At 45.7% G+C, this 21,624-nt stretch overlaps 1 protein-coding gene across 9 annotated transcripts in view; it reads left to right on the forward strand.

Annotated features, from left to right (window-relative positions):
• The first annotated feature begins 263 nt into the window (after positions 1-263).
• The window catches only part of FAT3 (FAT atypical cadherin 3), a 460,237-nt gene continuing 438,876 nt past the window's right edge, over positions 264-21,624 (forward strand). For 4 of the 9 annotated variants that reach the window (XM_082218933.1, XM_082218936.1, XM_082218939.1 and 1 more), the window contains exon 1: positions 265-432. The gene's annotated coding sequence lies outside the window, so the exon portion shown is untranslated. Of the gene's footprint in view, positions 433-21,624 lie in introns of all 9 variants that reach the window. The other 5 variants (XM_082218937.1, XM_082218941.1, XM_082218940.1 and 2 more) reach the window with 2 other exon arrangements.

The raw sequence follows: 21,624 nt of genomic DNA on the forward strand, positions 1-21,624 counted from the left end.
CAGCATCCCCGGCGTTGTGCATCCAGCAAGCCTTTTCTCTCGCGTCGCCGCGCCTCGCGCTCTCTCCCTGCTGGGCTGGCGAGCGAGGAGACGCGGCTCCCCGCATTGGCTGCAGCCGCTGGCGCGCTCTGCCTTTCGGTAGGCTGCGCTGCGATCGTCGGCGCCGCGGGCTGGGAATCGCCCCCTTTCCTCCCCTTTCCTCCCCTCCCAGAACCCCCCCCCCACCTACCCCCACCCCCCGAGTTAGGAGTTGCTACCGAGAGCGCTTCTCCACTCGGCACCAGTCCCGCGCTGCGCGCTACGCCAGGAAGGCGAGAGAAAAGAAGCAGCAGCGGCGGCGGCGCATGGCTCCCCGTCTTCCGCCCCCGTCTATGGATACGTTATGCAGAAGGGAAGCTGCGAAGCTCCGGAGCTGATCGGCCGCTTGGAAGGGTGCGTGAGCTGGGCTTTCTTTATTTCCTTGAAAACAGGCGCCTCGCTTTTCATTTGCCTGGATGAATGGGTTTGGAGAGGGGGATCCGCGGTGGAGTCAGCGTGGGGAGAGAGTTGCATGCGAAACTTCCACGCACAGCCAGCCAACCAACCAACCCCGTCCCATCTTTTTGTTGCAAACTTGCCACTGTTTGCAAAAAGCCCAGCCTCTCTCCGGCAGCCGCTTGCGAGCGTGGGAAGCGCCGGAGCCCCGCGCTAACGCGGACCGGCTGGTCGTCTCTTCCCCGCAACGTGTTCGGAGAGGCTTGGTTTGCATCGAGATCTCTATTTGCTTTCAAGTTGCAAAAAAAAAAAAAAAAAGAAGAGGGAAAAGTTCGTGCTTGTTGTCTCTCTCCCCTCCCGAAAAAAGAAAGAATCCTCTTTCCCTAGCGCCCGATTTTATTTTATTTTTAAAGCAGTTCTACCGGGTGGCTAACTTGCTTGCTAGGTCTCTGCCTTCTCCTGCGTTTGGCGCGCGTGTGCTTTCCTCGTTGCAAAAGGGGATCCCCGGTTTAGGCAGTGCAAGGTGCAGAGCGGCGGCGGGTGTTGCAATTGGGTCCCCCCCTTAAAAAAAAAATAATCTCTTATTTATTGTGTCGGGCTTTGAGCGGCTTATTTCAAACGCGGTCGGAAGGGGGTTTTTTTTGGGGGGGGATGCTGCCGGGGGTGGCCAGCGAGCTGGTTTTCACCTGCTAGCGCTGGAGTCGAGCGGCGATCTCGCTGGGGAAGGGAGCATTTCTGCCGCGGGCGGGCGGGCGGGCGGGCGCGAGGAGCCGGGGAAGCAGCGGGGAGCGGTGGATGTCTCGCCTGCTTGCAGAAAAAGGCGACCGAAGAAGCGCGTTGCCAAAGGAGGTGTTGTGGGTGGGGAGAAAGACGTGAGAACCGGCCGCTTCTGCTTTGCAATCCTCGCTCGCTGCTGCGTCCCAGGAGCTGCTGGAGAGAGAGGGGCGCCTTGCTTGCATCTTCCGAAGCTGGGAACTTACCGGGGCGGGGAGTTCCGCGGATGTGGAAGCGGGGAGGCTGCCCCGGCTGCGGCTCCTGGGGCGATCCGGTGGGGTTCCTTTGCCGGGGATTCCTCGCGGGGACCGCGCACAAAGGGGATTTGTTTTTTTTTTGTTTTTTTAAATACTTTTTATTGAATTTCTTTTATACACAAAGAAAGGGGAAAAAAAAAAGTAAGAAGAAAAAAAAAAAGAGAAAAAAGCATACACGCAAAAAGAGACAGATACATTCAAAAAAGTTACATCATACAACAGCACAAAGGGGATTTGTGAGTGGAGAGACGGTCATAGAAGATGCCCCATGGCTGATTCCCCGCCTCCCGCAATAGATCACAATGATCCAGCGCTTTCCATAGATCAGTGCGTGTGTCTGTCACGTATGGTAGTGATTTATGTGGAATCTGTGCGGTTTGTAATGTTTTACTTATCGTTTATGACTGCTTGGGTTATGTTGTAGTTATGCGGGGGGGGGGGTTCAAGTTGTATGCCGCCTCGAGCGTGGTTTGAACTGTGGAAAGGCGGCATAGAAATAAAATTACGGATGTATGTATCTGTAGACGGGAGGATAGGGCTTACCTCTGCCTAGCCCTGGTACTTTAGGTGGCAGGACTAAATACACTCCTGGAGCAAACTCGGAACAGATGCCTTTTGCCCCTGAGCTAGTGCAGAGTGCACCCCCCCATCGGTGTGTGTGTGTTGGAAATGGACGGTTTTCCAGATCGGAGGTGGAAAGCCTTCCCAGACCTTTCAAGGGGTCCAGTAGCATCTTTTCTCTCTCCACAAATTAAGGGCTGGCTTGGGAAAGGAGTTTGAGAGAGATTTCTCCCCTGAGAAATACACCCACCACCCTGTTGAAATCAGCGAGCAAATTTTGTGGTGGCTAGGAAACGGGGGTGTCATAGTGCAACCTTATATGTACTCAGAAGTCAAGCCCTGTGCTATTCAGTGGGTCTTAACTCCCAGTTTAAGTGTGTGTATATTGGATTGCATCCTTAGAAACATTTTATCAAAAACACCCAAAAACATTTGGCAGGGAGGCTGGGAAGGGGAAGGTCTTTTTTTGGGGGGGGGAGCGGCAGCTGGCGGGTCATTCCTTCTCCCCCCAGCAGCCATGGGGGGGGGGGAGGCATAAGAGACCCCCTGACGCTTCTGCAGCTAATGATTTTAGCAGCTAAGGCAAAGGATCTTGTGAGCTTTGCTTCCAACTTCCTAAACCAACCCCCCCCCCGCACGTTTGTGCATTTATTGTTCAACTTGGGTAAAACTCCCATTATAGAAAGGGGTGGAGAGGAACATCCAGTTAAAACAAATCTAAAGTACGTAACGGGTTTTCCAGATGGTGCTGTAACTTTGTTGGTAAACGTTGCCTGGAAAGGTGCAAACCTGCCCCCCCACGCAGTTTCAGTGTGTTTCGAGATATCTTTTACAAACTTTCTTTTACAGCCGGATGGTGTGCAATGTTTGCTCAGAAGCAAGCCCCCCCCCTCCCATCCCAATTCAATGGGGCTTTCTCCCAGGTAACTGGGGGTATAGGGTTGCAGCCCCTAGGGATGCCGCCTTGTGATTTTTTTTTTAAAGGGGGGGCGGGAGCAAGGAAATATAAGGTGCAAACAAAGACTCTCCTTTAACTACCCACCGATCCTGTTAAGAGATTAAGCTGCAATTGTTGTCTGCTTTTGTGGATCCTTTCTCCTTCCCTTTCTCTCTCTGTTCCTGCTTCTGGCTTTGTTGTTGGGAGAAATTTGTTCCCTCCACCGTCCCACATCCAATTAAAAGGAATGCAAGTGTAAGGGAGCACAAAGGCACCGACATAGGAATAATAATAATATAAAAAAAATCTCTGCACCCAGGGCAGCCCCCCTGTTCACCTTCTTTCAAAGAGATTGCTTGTGTGGCTGGCTGCTCCTTTCTGTCTCATTGCATAGTGCTTGTTCCTTTCATTGCTATCAAACAACCACATTTTTTTTTGCAGCATCCTCTGTTGGCTTTTGTGTACTGTCAAAATCTCTGAACCAGCTTCAATCCCGGTTTATTCTCCGCAGGCACAAGGCATTGAACTTCCTTCAGCGTTTAGCAAGTGATTTTTTCCCTTTATTACACACACACACACACACACACACACACACACACAGAAGCTGCCCTGGCTCTTAACTTTATGAGCGATTGCTCAGGTTGCTCCTGGTATAAGAGACTTGCAAAGAGAGAGGTCTGCTGGATTTAGAAAGGGGAAAAGATCAACTGTTCGGTAACAGCTGAACTGAGACCGGTTCCTTGAAAAAGCTGCACTCTCATTCACACACACACATGGTCCCTGAGAAGAGGCATTTAGCAGAGTCTGGCTCCCTTAGCTGGGAGGAAACCTTGTTCAATTCAACAAGACTTGCTTCTGCATGGATGTGGTTAGGATTGTGCTGTACCGGTAGTGGTAAGAGTGCCCGGCTGAGACCTTGCAGACCCAGGTTCAAATCCTGACTTGGTTGCATAGCTCACGGGTGACCTTGATGCCGCCTGAGGACTGTTGCAGAGCATCAAAATCGCAAGGAGCACTGTGCATATTGCCCTGATCTCTTTAAAGAGGGACGTTGGGAAAAGCAGACGTTTCAGAGATTATGCATAGCGGCTTTTGCAGGGAAATGAAGGCACCAGCAAACATTTTTAGTGTGTTCCTTTAAAAAAAAAAAGTTTGTTAACATAACTGCATTTGTTATTATTATTTTTTAAAGTTTGTTAACTTAACTGCATTTGTTATGAGAACTCATTCCAACTCACTTAGCCTTGGACAAACTGTTAGCCTAAACACGTGTCTGTAAAAGGAGGAGGACAAAATTCACTGGACGTCTATGGTTGTTGTAAAGTCTCTCCCTCCCCCCCAAAAAAAATCCTGTGCTGAATTAGGCAGTGGGAAGATGCACTTGGAAAGGCAGCGCTTAACCCACCCCTGGGCTGAAGTCCTGCATAAGGGAAAGACACAGGCAAAGGCCTCTTCAACCTCTCGCCTGCTAGTGTGGATTGCAAGTCGCAGATGCTCCACACAGTGACTCCTGCGTAAGACACAGGCAAAGGGCTCTTTAACCTTTCATCTACAGTGGTACTTCGGGTTAAGAACTTAATTCATTCTGGAGGTCCGTTCTTAACCTGAAACTGTTCTTAACCTGAGGTACCACTTTAGCTAATGGGGCCTCCCGCTGCGTCCGCCGCCGCACGATTTCTATTCTCATCCTGAAGTAAAGTTCTTAACCCGAGGTACTATTTCTGGGTTAGCGGAGTCTATAACCTGAAGCGTCTGCAACCCGAGGTACCACTGTACGAGTGTAGATTGCAAGTCGCAGATGCTCCACACAGTGATTCCTGCATAAGACACAGGCAAAGGGCTCTTTAACCTTTCATCTATAGTGGTACCTCGGGTTAAGAACTTACGGTAATTTGTTCTGGAGGTCCGTTCTTAACCTGAAACTGTTCTTAACTTGAGATACCACTTTAGCTAATGGGGCCTTCCGCTGCCGCACGATTTCTGTTCTCATCCTGAAGCAAAGTTCTTAAGCCGAGGTACTATTTCTGGGTTAGCGGAGTCTGTAACCTGAAGCGTATGTAACCTGAAGTGTCTGTAACCCGAGGTACCACTGTACGAGTGTAGATTGCAAGTCGCAGATGCTCCATACAGTGACTCATGCGTAAGATACAGTGGTACCTCTGGATGCAAATGGTATCCGTTCCGGAGCCCTGTGCGCATCCTGAAGTGAATGCAACCTGCGCCTGCGTGTCTGTGCGTGTGTGGGTCACAATTTGCCGCATCTGTGCATGCATGTGATGTCATTTTGAGCGTTTGCACATGCATGAGCGGCGAAACCTGGAAGTAACGCATTCTATTACTTCCGGGTCGCTGCGGGCCGCAACCCGAAAACACTCAACCTGAAGCAACTTTAACCTGAGGTATGACTGTACAGGCAAAGGGCTCTTGAAACGCTTGTCTCTTGGTGTGGATTGCACAAAACCTCACAGTTGGCACTGCCCTACAGACGTCCTCAGGTGTCAAAATTGACAGAGCCTGGCCTCTTGGTAGTCATACACACCCACACCCACATCCCTACCTGAAGCTGGGGGGTTGCTGGTGGGCCAGGAGAGGACCTTCTTTGTGGAATTCCCACCCCACCTTCACTATATAGCCTTCCTCCTGCTGAAGACACACCTCTTTACCCCAGACTTCTTATTAATTATTATTATTGATTAAATTTGTGTACCACTGTTATACGCGTAGTTCTCAGGGCACTTCACAACCTAAGGGGGATAATTTTAGAACCCACTCAGTTTGAGGTTATCGTCAGGAAATGTTTTTATTGTTATATTTTGCATTGTTGTGACACGCCCTGGGACCTAACGGTGGAGGGCAGGTAATAAATAAAAACAAGTAACAATTGTTCAGTGTAGTGCACAGTGAAGCTAAATATTTTTAAATAGTGGTTCAAAAATGGAGACCCCCCCCCCACATTTAGTTGGTGATTCTGGATGGGCGAAGTGTCCCATCAAATCCATATGTTGTGAGTGAAGGGCCAGATGTTCGTAGGTATTAATCATACTAATAAAAAGATATGTGGAGCTTATTTATTTCCTTAACGAAATATTTGTACTTCCTTTAGACAACAGCCCTCTGGGCAGCTTACATTATTATTTTAAATAACAAGTTAATCAATAAAGTGACACAAATGGTTTTTTAAAAAAAAATGTTAAACAGCAACAGCACAAGAAAAAAAGAGGGTTGAATTAATTGAACCTAGTAAATAAATCTGCTTTCATCTGGTGCTTCAAAACAGGCAAACAAACAAACAGGATGGTGTGGTTTAGTGGTTAGTGTAACAGGCTAGGATTGGGAAGGTACACATTTGGTTCCCTTCTCTACCATGAGCTCCACTGGTGGACGTTGAACCAGTCACTATCTCTTAGTCTACATTGCAGGGTTGTTGTGAGGATCAAATGTGAATAAAACTCCATATATGTTGACCTTGGGGGGGGGGAGCATGGGATTGTAAGTGTAACTGAAGTCAAAATAATAATATTTGTATAGCAACCATAAGATGGGGGACACATGGCTTGCCAGTAGTGCATGTGAAAAGGATTTACAGGTCTTGGTGGTCCACGATCTTAACATGAGTCATGAGTGTGATGCAGCCGCCAAAAAAGCTAATGCTATTTTAGGCTGCATCAACTAAGGGCTAGTGTCCACATCAAGGGAAGTAATAGTCCCACTCTATTCTGCCTTGGTCAGGCCACACCTGGAATACTGTGTCCAGTTCTGGGTACCACAATTTAAGAAGGATGTTGACAAGGTGGAATGTGTTTAGAGGAGGGTGACCAAGATGATCAAGAGTCTGGAAACCAAGCCATACGAGGAACGGTTCAGGGAGTTGGGTATGTTCAACCTGGAATAATAATAATAATAATAATAATAATAATAATAATAATAATAATAATATATTTATACCCCACCCATCTGGCTGGGCCTCCCCAGCCACTCTTGGCTGCTTCCAACAAAATATTAAAATACAATAGTCTGTCAAACATTAAAAGCTTCCCTAAACAGGGCTGCCTTCAGATGTCTTCTAAAAGTCTGGTCGTTGTTTTTCTCTTTGACATCTGGTGGGAGGGCTTTCCACAGGGCGGGTGCCACTACCGAGAAGGCCCCTGCCTGGTTCCCTGCAACCTCACTTCTCGCAGGGAGGGAACCGCCAGAAGGCCCTCGGAGCTGGACCTCAGTGTCCGGGTTGAACGATGGGGGTGGAGACACTCCTTCAGGTATACTGGACCGAGGACTGAGAGGAGATAAGATAGCCATCTTCAGATATCTCAAGGGCTGTCATGTGGAGGATGGAGCAAGCTTGTTTTCTTCTGCTCTGGAGGGTAGGACTTGGACCAATGGATTCAAGTTACAAGGAAGGAGATTCTGATTAAACATCCGGAAGAACTTTCTGGTGGTAAGATCTGTTTGACAGTGGAACGGTTTCCCTTGGGAGGTTGTGGTCTGTCCTTGGAGGTTTTAAAGCAGGTTGGAAGGCCATCTGTCATGGATGCTTTAGTTGAGATTCCTGCATTGCAGGGGGTTGGACTAGATGACCCTCAGGGTCCCTTCCAACTGTATGATTCTTTGATTCATATGCACTTGTAAGCTGCTTGTAATCTTCCCAACAATCCTGAATAGTAGATCAGCATTATTATTGGCATATTATGGCTATCATTTCCTGGTGGGCTGTTGGAACTTGGGCAATATGGTGTGATTTTTGTACATTGTGAAGTATATATATAAGCATGTTTAAAGATAAAGGGACTCCTGACCGTTAGGTCCAGTCGTGATCGACTCTGGGGTTGCGGCGCTCCTCTCGCTTTACTGGCCGAGGGAACCGGCATACAGCTTCCAAGTCATGTGGCCAACATGACTAAGCCGCTTCTGGCAAACCAGAGCAGCACACGGAAACACCGCTTACCTTCCCTCCGGAGTGGTACCTATTTATCTCCTTGCACTTTGACGTGCTTTCGAACTGCTAGGTTAGCAGGAGCAGGGACTGAGCAACGGGAGCTCACCCCATTGTGGGGATTCGAACCACCAACCTTCTGATTGGCAAGCCCTAGGTTCTGTGGTTTAACCCACAGCGCCACCTGCGTCATAGCTAATCAGAGCTGAATAAGAGGCTAGCTGGCATTTTCTGATCAGAAGGATGCATAGTCTTATTTGGGATTGAACTCTCATTCCATGGAGCCTTGACAAAATTCTGTTGCAATTCACATGGAAGGAGAAATGTTGCATTATGTTATGTGCAGGAGTGCAGAATTGGTGTGGATTTTGCAGGAGCAAAGCAAGAGGGGGAAAGCAGCAGATTCTAGCCTGCTTCTGTGCAGCAGTCTTTTCCTCCCAGAGCCTCTGTGGGCATTGCACCTCTCAGTTAACACACTTCGCAGGTATTCCACTGTGCAGGAGAAATGTTGCTTAGGAGATGGCTCTTAGGCGCTGTGCTGTGTTATTTACTGGCAGTAATAACAGGGAAGATGGCTGCAGTGCTGTCCTTAATGCCACTCACCTCTTTTGCCCGCGCCTTCCTTGTTTGCTACTCTGCCCCTCTTTCTCTCCCTCCATCTTAACCACAGACAGCATCTCTTGTGGCGGAGTTCTCTTCAGTGCCATTATCCAGGACTGCAGTATGACCCGCTGGAACCCTGTTTGATGGATTGTGTCAGGGTGATAACAGTGAACAGGCCAGTTGTACAAGAATTTTGGGCCTTGCAGCTCTGCCTGAACTGGCACATGGCTCTCTATCCTGCTTCTAATGGAAGCTACCTTTGGAGTTTGTACAGCACAGGTAAAAACTGAGCAGTGAGAATCTGCTTGCTTGGGATTATAGGGAGATTTCCACCCCACCCCGACGCATGAAGGCAGGTGGAAGGGTCCAGAATCCATTTTGTGCATCATGCATCTAGGTGCCCCATTTTCTTTGCAACTGAACACATGCTCACATAGCTGTCAACTTTTCCCTTTTTGCGAAGAATCCTATTTGGAATAAGGGAATTTCCCTTGAAAAAAGGGAAAAGTTGACAGCTATGCATGCTCAGCAGGGGTCTTGGTTGACAAATGTATTGCTGGTTCAGCAGGGTGAAAGCCCGTGTAGACCCAACACTGCCTTAATGTGTTTGATGGACGTGTGTGATGCTGCTGCATCCAAAGAGACGATGAGGCTGCCTATTATCAGCCAGCCCCCTTACCCAGTCAGTGGGGAGGGGGTGGAAGACATCTATACTTGGAGGGTATTGCTTTTGTTGGTTTGTTTGTTGATATGTTATGTATTCTGTGCTTTTATACTGTAAACTGCCCCATGATCTTTGAATGGAAGGCGTTGTAGAAATCTAATCACACTAATACCAATTCCACAGCAAAATCCTTCGCCCTCTACTCTGTTCAGACTGGATAAGAGGGGTGGGTGATCCTGGCATCCAAGGAAACGTGGCCATGTTTAAGGGGGCGTGCTCAGCAGGGTGGATTTGGTTTAAATCAAATCAATTTAAATCACGTTTTAAATCACTAGTCAGTAAAACTTGATTTAAATCACGAGCCAGTAAGAATTTATTTAAATTAATTTTTTTAACAGAAAGACTCATTCTTGTTGATATAATCTTAATATTTACAACCAGTTGAAGGTTTCATTTTTGGAATAATAAATTTTCAGAGTGGTTTTTACAGCTATATCAAAAATTACTGATTTGCTTATACTATTAGAAACACGTAGGCAGATAATTATGAAATTATTGTGAGGTTTAATAAGTTAACTGTTTATATTTGGACTACTTTTCTGCTGTACCTTATTGGAAGGAGAAAAACAATCATTTATTTGATAACAGTTTAAACAATTTATTTAACTAAAACAGTAACATTATAGCATATGTTCCATGTTTGTTAACTGATGTGATTAAAACGGTTTTAAAAAAACAAACAACTTAGACTGAGTTTTAGCACACATGAAAAACTTAAAACAAACCCTTATTTCCCGATGAATAGCCTTTGGACTATAATGTAACTTAAATAGAAAACTATCTTTAGAAAGATCTTTCCTCCAAAAGCATTTTATTTTAAAAATCCAATTTAAATTTTAAAAAAATGGACTTAGAATAGAATAGAATAGAATCATAGAGTTGGAAGAGACCACAAGGGCCATCGAGTCCAACCCCCTGCCAAGCAGGAAACACCATCAGAGCACTCCTGGCATATGGTTGTCAAGCCTCTGCTTAAAGACCTCCAAAGTAGGTCTTGGCAGCAAATTCCACTGTCGAACAGCTCTTACTGTCAGGAAGTTCTTCCTAATGTTTAGGTGGAATCTTCTTTCTTGTAGCTTGGATCCATTGCTCCGTGTCCGCTTCTCTGGAGCAGCAGAAAACAACCTTTCTCCCTCCTCTATGTGACATCCTTTTATATATTTGAACATGGCTATCATATCACCCCTTAACCTCCTCTTCTCCAGGCTAAACATGCCCAGCTCCCTTAGACATTCCTCATAAGGCATCGTTTCCAGGCCTTTGACCATTTTGGTTGCCCTCCTCTGGACACGTTCCAGTTTGTCAGTGTCCTTCTTGAATTGTGGTGCCCAGAACTGGACACAGTACTCTAGGTAAGGTCTGACCAGAGCAGAATACAGTGGCACTATTACTTCCCTTGATCTAGATGCTATACTCCTATTGATGCAGCCCAGAATTGCATTCGCTTTTTTAGCTGCCGCGTCACACTGTTGGCTCATGTCAAGTTTATGGTCAACCAAGACTCCTAGATCCTTTTCACATGTACTGCTCTCAAGCCAGGTGTCACCCATCTTGTATTTGTGCCTCTCATTTTTTTTGCCCAAGTGCAATACTTTACCTTTCTCCCTGTTAAAATTCATCTTGTTTGTTTTTGCCCAGTTCTCTAATCTGTCAAGGTCGTTTTGAAGTGTGATCCTGTCCTCTGGGGTGTTAGCCACCCCTCCCAGTTTGGTGTCATCTGCAAATTTGATCAGGATGCCCTTGAGTCCATCATCCAAGTCGTTGATAAAGATGTTGAATAAGACCGGGCCCAAGACAAAACCCTGTGGCACCCCACTAGTCACTCTTCTCCAGGATGAAGAGGAACCATTGATGAGAACCCTTTGGGTTCGGTCAGTCAGCCAGTTACAAATCCACTGAGTGGAATTTAAAAAATAATCATTGATTTTTATCCACCCTGGTGCTCAGTGAAGGAACGGCTAAGCCAATGTATACAGGCAGTGAGCAGGAATGCCTGTCAAACGTTTTTTGAGGGGAGGTTGGCACTGAAAGCCCAGTATTGAAAAGTCGGCAAAGGTGGACAAAGCGAGTCCTTTATAGATCCTGAAATGATGCCTCAAATGGTTCCTGCCCCATTTCTAGTGGAGAGGGGATTCCGAAGTCTGGGCACCATCTTGGAAAAGGCAATGTGCATCTGTGCAGGTGGTGGAACAACCAGAAGGCCTTGTTCTGCAGATCTTCAGGAACAGGTAGGCCTGTGTGAATTTTTGGCCTGCACCAACAGTCCTTAGGGAGGAATCCAGGCATAACGCAGCTTTCATCCACCTATGTGCACATAGGATAAACGGTGTATGTTTGTGTGTTTTGCTTTGTTGGTGGGCATCCATTGTTTATCCCTCCGTTCCCAAAACGGGGGTATTCGTCGGCTGTTGAGTCTGATTCTGGGACGGTTGGATGCAAAGGGGATTTTATTGTGAGACAGTATTGGATTACCGCCGGCTGGTAACTTCAAGAATTCTCATGGTGGCATCAGCAAAATTGGGGATTTCCCCCGACAGAAGTATTTGTTGGTATCTAGTTACGCGTGTGCAAGTTGGGTGGGGCAAGCCAGGAGTTCTGTTTATTTTTTGAAAAGCGTGAGTGAGAAATGATGTTTTGCATGCTGGTGTTGAAAATATATAATAAAGCTTGCTGGGACTTGCCCGGTGTAATCCGATTGCAAGTAATATTTCACTCGTTTTGACCATAACACCTGCTACAACACCTCCTTTTTCTTCCCATGCTTCAAAGATTGCCTCAGCTGCTGAAAAGTAGCATCATTTGGCGTGGGGTGGGGGGAATGGTGAATTTTAATTGTAGCATTAGTGAATCAAATTCCAAACTGACTGATAGACTGCACCCACTTGTAAAAAAAGGTTAAACACAGGGATGGGGGGAAGAATACATTTGCTCTGTCTTTTGCAGTGGGCCAACTTAATGCTCTCAAACTTGCTAGCGGATTGGAACACGACTTCTGGTCTTTGGATTTTGGAACACGTTTTCTGATGCACACAGAAATATGTATGTTGCGTAAAAGATGCATATAAAGTGTGATTTTTTTTACTGACGAATGCACTGAAAAAAGTGCGCAAATTTATGTGAAAAGTGCACACAGTGTGTACACAATGATGCAATGGTATGCAAGGGGTTGGATGTAATGGAACAGATCTATGACTGAGATCTGCTGAAAGTGAAACGGGATGGAATTAGCTGTTCAGCCCATTCTTAAAGGGGAAAGGGACCCCTGACCATTAGGTCCAGTCGTGACTGACTCTGGGGTTGCGGCGCTCATCTCGCTTTATTGGCCAAGGGAGCCGGCGTACAGCTTCCGGATCATGTGGCCAACATGACTAAGCCGCTTCTGGCAAACCAGAGCAGCACACGGAAACGCCGTTTACCTTCCCACCGGAGCGGTACCTGTTTATCTACTTGCACTTTGATGTGCTTTCAAACTGCTAGGTTGGCAGAAACAGGGGCCGAGCAACGGGAGCTCACCCTGTCGCGGGGATTCGAACCGCCGACCTTCTGATCGGCAAGCCCTAGGCTCTGTGGTTTTGACTACAGCACCACCCGCGTCTCATTCTTAGTTACACACAATCTCTTTTTTTGTATATAACAGTTTATTGATTTTCCAAAGTAACAAACAAATAAAAGAACAAAACAAAACAAATTGACTTCCCTCTAGTCTCTTCCTTGGTTCCATTGTTTGTCACTATACCACATGTCTATGGTTCAGTTTATAAGCTGTTTAAATTACTTATTATCCATTGCATAACAAAATTGCAAGTAATTTTTAAAACCCTGCTAATGTATTAACCCGTGTACAGTGCTTCTGTTTATATGCAATGAATGTCTTCCATTCTTCTTTAAATTCATTGTCATCTCTTCCTCTTAGTTTCATTGTCAGTTTTGCCATTTCAGCATATTCCATTAATTTATCTTGCCAATCTTTAGTTGGGAAACCTTCTTTCCAATATTGTGCTAACAACGTCCATGCAACCATAGTTGCATACATAAAATTAGTTATGCACAATCTCTTCCAGTTATTTATTAGCATTCAAAGTTTCATAATAAATGGGCATTTATTAAAATATTAATTTCTAATTTAACATCATATCTTGCCTTAGAAGCACCTGGGCACATACAGGTGAGGATTAAGTGCGGAGTGTGAAGTGGATGTAATGAGAGTGTAAATGCCAGTTTTGCCTTGGGATACGAGGCTCTTACACACTGGGCTCTTCAATAACATCTCGCTTTGCATATACAAATTGTTATGGCATTCAAGCGCTCTCAAAGAAGGAAGAGCTAGGCAGTGCTGCAGGGTGGAACATTTCAACGGCTCTCTGATTGAAATGCGTCCTTGACGCTGTTTAACACTGAGGTTTTGGAGTCCATCTTCCACGGTGTTAGGGTTAGAATCAGGGCATCATAGAGTAGGAAGAGATCCTGAGGCCCATCTCACCCACACTCCTGTAGTGCTTCATGTGCAACTTGTGGGGTGGGTTTTAATAAGTAGCAGTATTAATTGCAGTTTATTACTCCAGTCGCTCTTGTGTGTTGGTTCTGCGTTGACTGTTGCAGTGCATCCCCATTTGCGCGGCAAGGTCCTGAACCATTGTATAATAATAATAATAATAATAATAATAATAATAATAATAATAATTTATTATTATTTATACCCCGCCCATCTGGCTGGGCTTCCCCAGCCACTCTGGGCGGCTTCCAAAAGAATATTAAAATACTATAATACATCAAACATTAAAAGCTCCCCGAAACAGGGCTGCCTTCAGATGTCTTCTAAAAGCCTGGTAGTTGTTGTTCTCTTTGACATCTGGTGGGAGTGTGTTCCACAGGGAAGGCGCCACTACCGAGAAGGCCCTCTGCCTGGTTCCCTGTAACTTGGACATCTGACACCAGAATTTAGGTTAATGGGCTGAAAAAAGGCCACAACTTTATTGATTGCAGAATGTGACTGGTATCGGCTTAGGCATTGGAACCAATGACTATTATCTGACGCCTGCCTGCCTGCCGGGAGTCTAGCAAGGGTTAACCACTGATAGGGGGAGTCCTGTTGGTGCACATCAACTAGGAAGTCCACCAGGGTCACCGATAGGGGTTGTGCTATGGCCGTGGCTCCAGTCTGGGCTTTGGACAGAGGACACACACCCCGGATTCCTTTAACTGAATACCCTTGAAATAGGAGGGGTAGTTGATGGCCGCCACCTCCCCTCCCCTCCAACCGAATACTCCAATGCCTAACCACCAAACCTTACAAAGTTGTGACGATTTGCTACGAGGTAGGCAAAAAACCAAGTGGCTGGTGCCAATTTGCCAATTGGAAAAAAAAATTCCTACCAGGCCTCTGGGACAACCAAGGCGGCCAACCGAGGTCCATAGCAAGGTCAAAGGATAAAGACCTAACCTTAGGGAGGGAGGGAGAACTGCGCAAGGGGGAGCAAGGTAAAAGAGGGCACAAGCTTGGTCGCGGCATGTTTAAATGGGCTAAGCCATGCCGCCTTCGGCCGATCGGACTGGCCAATATGAAATGACACAGCAAGGAACTCCCTGTGACGCGGAGCTACCTAAGCTCATGATCTGCCCACAATGTCGACTTCCTGCGAGGGGAATCGGCCTTATTATAATTGTATAAAATTACAGTGGTACCTTGGAAGTCGAATGGAATCCGTTCCGGAAGTCCGTTTGACTTCCAAAACGTTTGGAAACCAAGGTGTGGCTTCCGATTGGCTGCAGGAAGCTCCTGCAGCCAATCGGAAGCCATGTCGGACGTTCGGGTTCCAAAGAACGTTCGCAAACTGGAAAAGTCACTTCCAGGTTTGCGGCATTCAGGAACCAAAACGTCCGAGTACCAAGGCGTTTGGGATCCAAGGTATTGTAGAATTTTAGAAGGTTGTATATTCATAGAAGGGGGAATGGTTGTGATTCTCATGAAGGCACTCTGCATCTCTTCCCCCCCCCTCACCCTAACAGCTCTGCACCTCTGAATTTGCCAGCTGCTATCCCTGCAGCAGATAAAGGTGTTTTCCCCACACACCTCCCTCTATTTTTCACTTTTTTCAGTCTCTGACAATATTGGAGGGTATTGATGCTTTTGAAGTCAATGAAGAAGAAGAAATCCAGCCTCAATTGACTCTGATGGGTCAATGTCAGGGCCTAGATTAGCCATGGATCTTTCCGGGATTAATCATGATATGTGCCAAACCGCATTAGTTTTAAACACACATTTAAACCAGGGCATGATCCACCTTCAGCTAAGCACTTTTAAAGGCCTACTGACACCGGGGGGGGGGAGAGGAGGGATTTGGGAATGTGCTTAACTGCCCATTGAAAGGAAAGGGATTTAGAAATGCTTAACTTTTTGACTACATCGTGCTCTGAGAAACCAAAGCATGTTTGACATTTCACAGCCATAATAGTTAAACAGATTATTTCAGCCCTGTCAACATGAGAAATAAGTATGCATGTACTTTAAAAATAAACACAATCATAATCTTGGTATCTTCAGAGACTGGGAGGGGGAGGAAGAGAGGAGGGTTCGCCTGCTTTCTCAAATCCCAGTTGACTTCTAAGTTTTGAATGAGTTAATCCAGATGAAGAGAACAGTTTTCTGCACCTGGGGGGGGGGGGTAAGAAAACCCTTGCTGCCATCCTGCACAGACTTAAGTTTGCTTAGTTCACATTGAAGATGCTGGAATATAAGATGCCTAATTAGGTGCAGGATTGCAGCCAAAAGATGGATTATCACTTCAGCAGGGATGCTGATGGAAGACTTCTGCCAGTTCAGTGGTGTGATTTTCCTTAACACCTCATTAGCAATGTGCACCTCATGACTATTATTGGATACCCACGTTCTCCCAACCTCTTTTCGTTGAACATTTCAGCATCGGCTTGTTTGCTGCACCACCACGGCCTGCTCTCTGCAACACTTTGGCAGAACCACTGTGAGGAGCCCAAAATATGGTATTGCAACTAACAGTTCCTGCCTTCTCCGTCTGAGGAGCTTTTGTGCTTTTATTTTTATTAGTTTTGTTTTTATTGTTATATTTGTATACCACCCTTCATTCTTTCTTTTTTTCAGTTTTTGAGAGTAAGTCCACCAGTGGCTATTAGTTATAATGGCCTAAAAGAACCTTCATATTTAGTGGCAGTGTATCACTGAACAGTGTTAGAAACTCAGCTATATTAAGATGAAATGATGAAAATGAAATACTTTATTGTCACTTGTACAACTTGTATACATTGAAATTACACGAGCACACCCCCCCACTCCGCTCTCTTTGTCTTAATTCCCCCCATTTACTGACGCACACCCACCAAACCCAAAAGTCAGTTGCCCTTTTGTTATCTTATCATTCAGCAGCCTAACAGCCCACGGATGGAAGCTGTTCTTTACCCTGTTGGTGCGACTAATCATGCTTCTATATCTTCTGCCTGAGGGCAGGAGATCAAGAAAGTGCCGGCCAGGGTGTGAATCACCCCTGAGAATTTTCCTCACTCTCCTGAGGCAACGTTCTTCCGCTATTTCATCCAGCGGATTCACAGGACAGCCCATAATATCTTGTGCTGTATTCACCACCCTCTGTAGGCACTTCCTATCAGATGATGTCAAACCAGCGCGCCACACCGTGATGCAGTATGAAAGGACACTTTCTATTGTTGACCGGTAGAAGGAGATCATCAAATGTTGATTGACACCGTTCTTTCGCAATACTCTGAGGAGATGGAGTCTCTGTTGGGCTTTCTTGGGTCGTATTGATTTTCCAAGTAAGGTCTTCACTGAGCTAAGTGAAGCTAGGTGCCGAATGGCTCCTTAAACCAAGGCTGCAGTCGCCAAAACCGAATGTCTAGTTGCCGTTTTGGGGCAAGACGGCTGCAATGTCTTGTTTTTCAAACAATGGACTGACTGTGATTGATTCTCAGTTAAGCATCTGACTAGTTCAGAAGACAACTTTGAGCTTGGTTAAAAGCTTTGAGAACTTAAAGAGGAAAAGTCACTTGATCCAGGGCCAGTCCACATATTTATCAGTCCATTCCGACCTCTTTTTCTTAATGGTGACATGGACCATTCATAATGTAAGGATATTCTTCACAACTGTGAGCAGGGCAGTGGGGTGGGGTGAGTAACGGCAAGCGACAACAATTAACTATAACGTCGTTCACTGTTCCTGCTCAAGCTGCACAGAAAGAGCATTTTGGACCCTGAAGTTCACTTGACTTGTGCAGATGAAATATAGCTGATGGAATTCTAGAGGATGTGCTTTTCGAGTGTGAAAACAGTCTGGATCCCCAGGCATGCACCTCCAAATGGTGGACTTGCCAAGGGGCCATCCTGGCACCTGAACATCTTCACTTGGTTGCAGTTGGTCGAAAGCCAGGTGCAAAATGCACCTGGCTAATTTCTAACGCTGTCACTGAATATCGCTTGGTGGGGTTACAGTCATTGAAGGAAGGGCTGTTTCTTTCAATCCGTCCTTGTGCGTTTCCCAGAAGCATTAAGTTGGCCCTTATGGAAAGCAGGATGCTGGCCACATGTGGTCTGACGCAGCAGGGCTCCTTTTGCCATGGTTCAGGCGGCCAAACTCTGCATTCGACATTCGCTTTTTTCTGCGTTGTGAGTTTGCAGCTTCAGACATGCATCCACTACCGTGCACATGTCAAAATAGCCTTGTTATCATTTTAAGGACTCTTCTTGCTTTTACTTCTCTTCCTCCTGCGCCTTTCAGATACCCTCGCGCCCGCATTTCCTGATGTATCACTTACTCCTCTGAAACAGACAGTCCGCTCTCCTACTGTCGCATAAGTGCATATTAGCGGATCATTGTTGATGTTGCTTCCCCCTATCAGGACCCAGGCTAACAATTTTTTGCTTGATAGGGTTTCCCCCCTCAGTATTCAATTTCTTCCTTGTATGCTCTATCCATCAATTTGCCTGCTATATCTACTATAGCCTGGACCGGACCACATCAGTGCAGTTTGTGTGTGTGTGTGTGTATGTGTAGATTTTGCTGCATAAGTAACAACCCAGACAATTTTGTCATCAGCTTTAAAAAAACAAAAAACGACCATGCACGCACAGATGTGTGCATTTTCGCACTGATGGAGAAAGGACTTTTTGTGCTGTTTTGAAAATGTCGATAATATACTGTCTGATACAGCTTTGGTTGGCACACTGGTATCAGCCCGTAACTCTGAAATTGGAGACATTGAGGATGATAGACATTTAGAAGCCGGCGTGTCTGCTATGGAGCCTGCAACAATCTTTTCAGTGCAGTCACGCGTACTCATTTAGTATTAGTAATGCAACGCTGAGCACTCCCATATAGTCATGCGGAGATTTGGGATCTGACACTTTCGGATTCTGAATGCTCCTGTCACATCATTTTCCAGACGTAATTTGGGGTAGGGATGGTCGGGAGAGAACATGCAATGGTTGCTGTGCTGGCACGCAATGTTGTACTGTGTGCACAGCGCCCGTTACTTATTTTATTTTTTATTTAATTTATTGTATTTATATCTGATGCAAGGAGCTGAAGGTGGCATTCATTTAACTCCAAAACAACTCGGCAAAGGAGCTTAGGCTGAGAGATGCGGACTAGTCCCAAGGTCCCAAGTGAGCCTCATGTGGGAATTTGAACCCAAGTCCTTGTCCAGTTTCTCTGATTTGCACTTATGCAAAAAAAAAAAAAAAAAAAAAAGGTTGCAGTGTGACACCTTTGCTAGGCATAGGTTAACTCAACTCCATTTGGAATGAGCTCAGGAATCACGAACTTTCTGGGTGGGTCTTCAGAATGTTGCAAGGGGCTTTTCGGTGGTGTCCCCCCCCCCCCGATTTCCACATTTGTTCTTAAGAAGTACCACCATTTCCCAATGGGTTTTCCACTCAAGACTCCCACCCTTCCTCATTCCCCGCTGCTAAGTCCTGCACAATAGTCCCAACAGTATAAAAATTCCAAAGGCTGATTTTCCAGGCTCCAGTGGACTTTGCATCCCTCATCTTATATACAGAGCCCAACTGAGGGAAGTGCCTGACGCTTGGGAGCAATCCCTGAGCTTGATCTGAATGCTATAGAAATGAAATTATTATTCTTAATATTAAAATTAATACTAAAATATTCACTTCAGTCCTCTACCTAATTTGCACTTTCTGAAACAATCCAGCTGTCCATCAAAATTCTTGTTTTTTCTGGATTTTTGCAACCCAGTTCAATAACCAGAAATGTATATATTGGGGAGAAGGGTGCATAATGCACAATTGTGCATAATTGTAAAGCAAAAATGTGTTGCATTACGGGAAATCGCTTGCAAAAATACATTTTTAATCTGTTATTTTTATTTATTGGTGGAAATGCATAATAAAGTGCTGGTGCATTTTCATAATGACTTAAAGAACAAAACAAAACTCCAAGCTGATATGGAAATGTTGATAATTGAATTTAAGCCTGAAAGAATGAGAAACTCGGGGAAAGTGGAATTGACAGATCCGGCCCATCCCATCTGTCCCAAGTAAGGATTGCAGTCTCAGTCCCTAGTAAGTGTGTTTAGCATTGCCCTATAAAGTGCTAATTAAATGCAAAACATTGTTACTGGTTTATTAAAATTCAGGCATGACCTCCTTAAAAGATGGTGCAGGTAGCTTTTAAAAAGTGCGGAATAATAACTACTACTAAGGAGTAGGTCCCATGAGATGCAAATCGATCTGACATAATTCCATGCTGAGAACAGTGTTGTCAATTGAGACAGGCAGCCTTTATACGTTTGTGTGTGGGGGAGCCCTTTCAGTTCAGATAATAGGTGAGGTAGACCATATGTAAACAGAGCCAAAGCAGATTTTTTGTGTGCATAATTGGTTATTTTCCCGCAAGCGCTTTCAGAAAACAGCACACAGCCTTCCAGTAACAAGGCTCATAGCTTGAGGTATTGGAGGCCAATTAGACCACCTTACTCCCTCTGGTTTCTAACAGAAATGCTTAGCAGGTCTCCAGTTTTAATTAAAAACGAGTAGCATACTCAGAAGGAATACTTCGGCTTCACTTTCTTTCTACTTTTCTAGTAGCAGAACACAATCAGAATGTTCTTTGATTGGAGGTTTTTAAAGCAGAGGTTGGGTGGCCCTCTGTCATGGATGCCTTAGTCGAGATTCCTGCATTGCAAGGGGGTTGGAATAGATGAACTTTGGGGTCCCTTCCAACTCTATGATTCTATGCTTTGCTTCCGTGCAAATGTTCCAGGTACCTTCCTACCACTATCACTTAGCTGTTAGAGCTTCCATCATACTAGCAGGGCTCCCTCGGAAGGATATTTCTTCCTGTTCCTATACACATGATTTAGCATGCCGCTAGCTTCTTTAATCTTGAGATTTACACACAGTGTCTTCGTATTTGTGTAGTTACTCTCCCAGTGTTTCAAAACCTTACCGTTGACCTTGTGCGCTTTTAATGCTGCTCTCTGTCTTGCTGAGATTCTTTGCAGGCTTCCGGCTCAGATTTATGTGTCCGTGTCATATTTTTATGATACCCCCAGGCTTGACCTTACGCCTCACCCTCCCTCCTTTAGTTTTTTTGTGATTCCCAAGCAATTTGCTCCCTCAGTAGAGTTCTTCCTCCCCTCCTGCCACTGCAGGAATGGATGGGTACTTTAAAAAACACAACGGAGTGTGGGAACCATCAGTTGAGCGTTGTCAGGTTAATGGCGGCTTAGCACAAAGCAAACTCGCTTCATGCAGTATTCCGCCTTTGCTTGCAGCCATATTTGATCTGTCGTGTCATTTTGAAACTCTTTGTTGTTGTTTAGTCGTTTAGTCGTGTCCGACTCTTCGTGACTCCATGGACCAGAGCACGCCAGGCACTCCTGTCTCCCACTGCTTCCCGCAGTTTGGTCAAACTCATGCTGGTAGCTTCGAGAACACTATCCAACCATCTCGTCCTCTGTCGTCCCCTTCTCCTTGTGCCCTCCATCTTTCCCAACATCAGGGTCTTTTCCAGGGAGTCTTCTCTTCTCATGAGGTGGCCAAAGTATTGGAGCCTCAGCTTCAGGATCTGTCCTTCCAGTGAGCACTCAGGGCTGATTTCCTTCAAAATGGATAGGTTTGATCTTGCTGTCCATCGGACTCTCAAGAGTCTCCTCCAGCACCATAATTCAAAAGCATCAATATGCAATCTCTGAGTTAGGCCTGCACAACTTGTGGGCTGCCCAACTATGTATAGGTCAGCCAGCCAGAAGGTTGGCAAACACTGTACCCGTTTCCAGACATAATGGTGAGTCAATCTTGCCCAACCTGCTGTGCCCTTCAGATGTTGTTGGACTGCCGATTGCATCATACCTTAAATTT

Source organism: Podarcis vaucheri (assembly GCF_965113315.1).
Source record: "Podarcis vaucheri genome assembly, chromosome: 4".
Classification (NCBI taxonomy): domain Eukaryota; kingdom Metazoa; phylum Chordata; class Lepidosauria; order Squamata; family Lacertidae; genus Podarcis; species Podarcis vaucheri.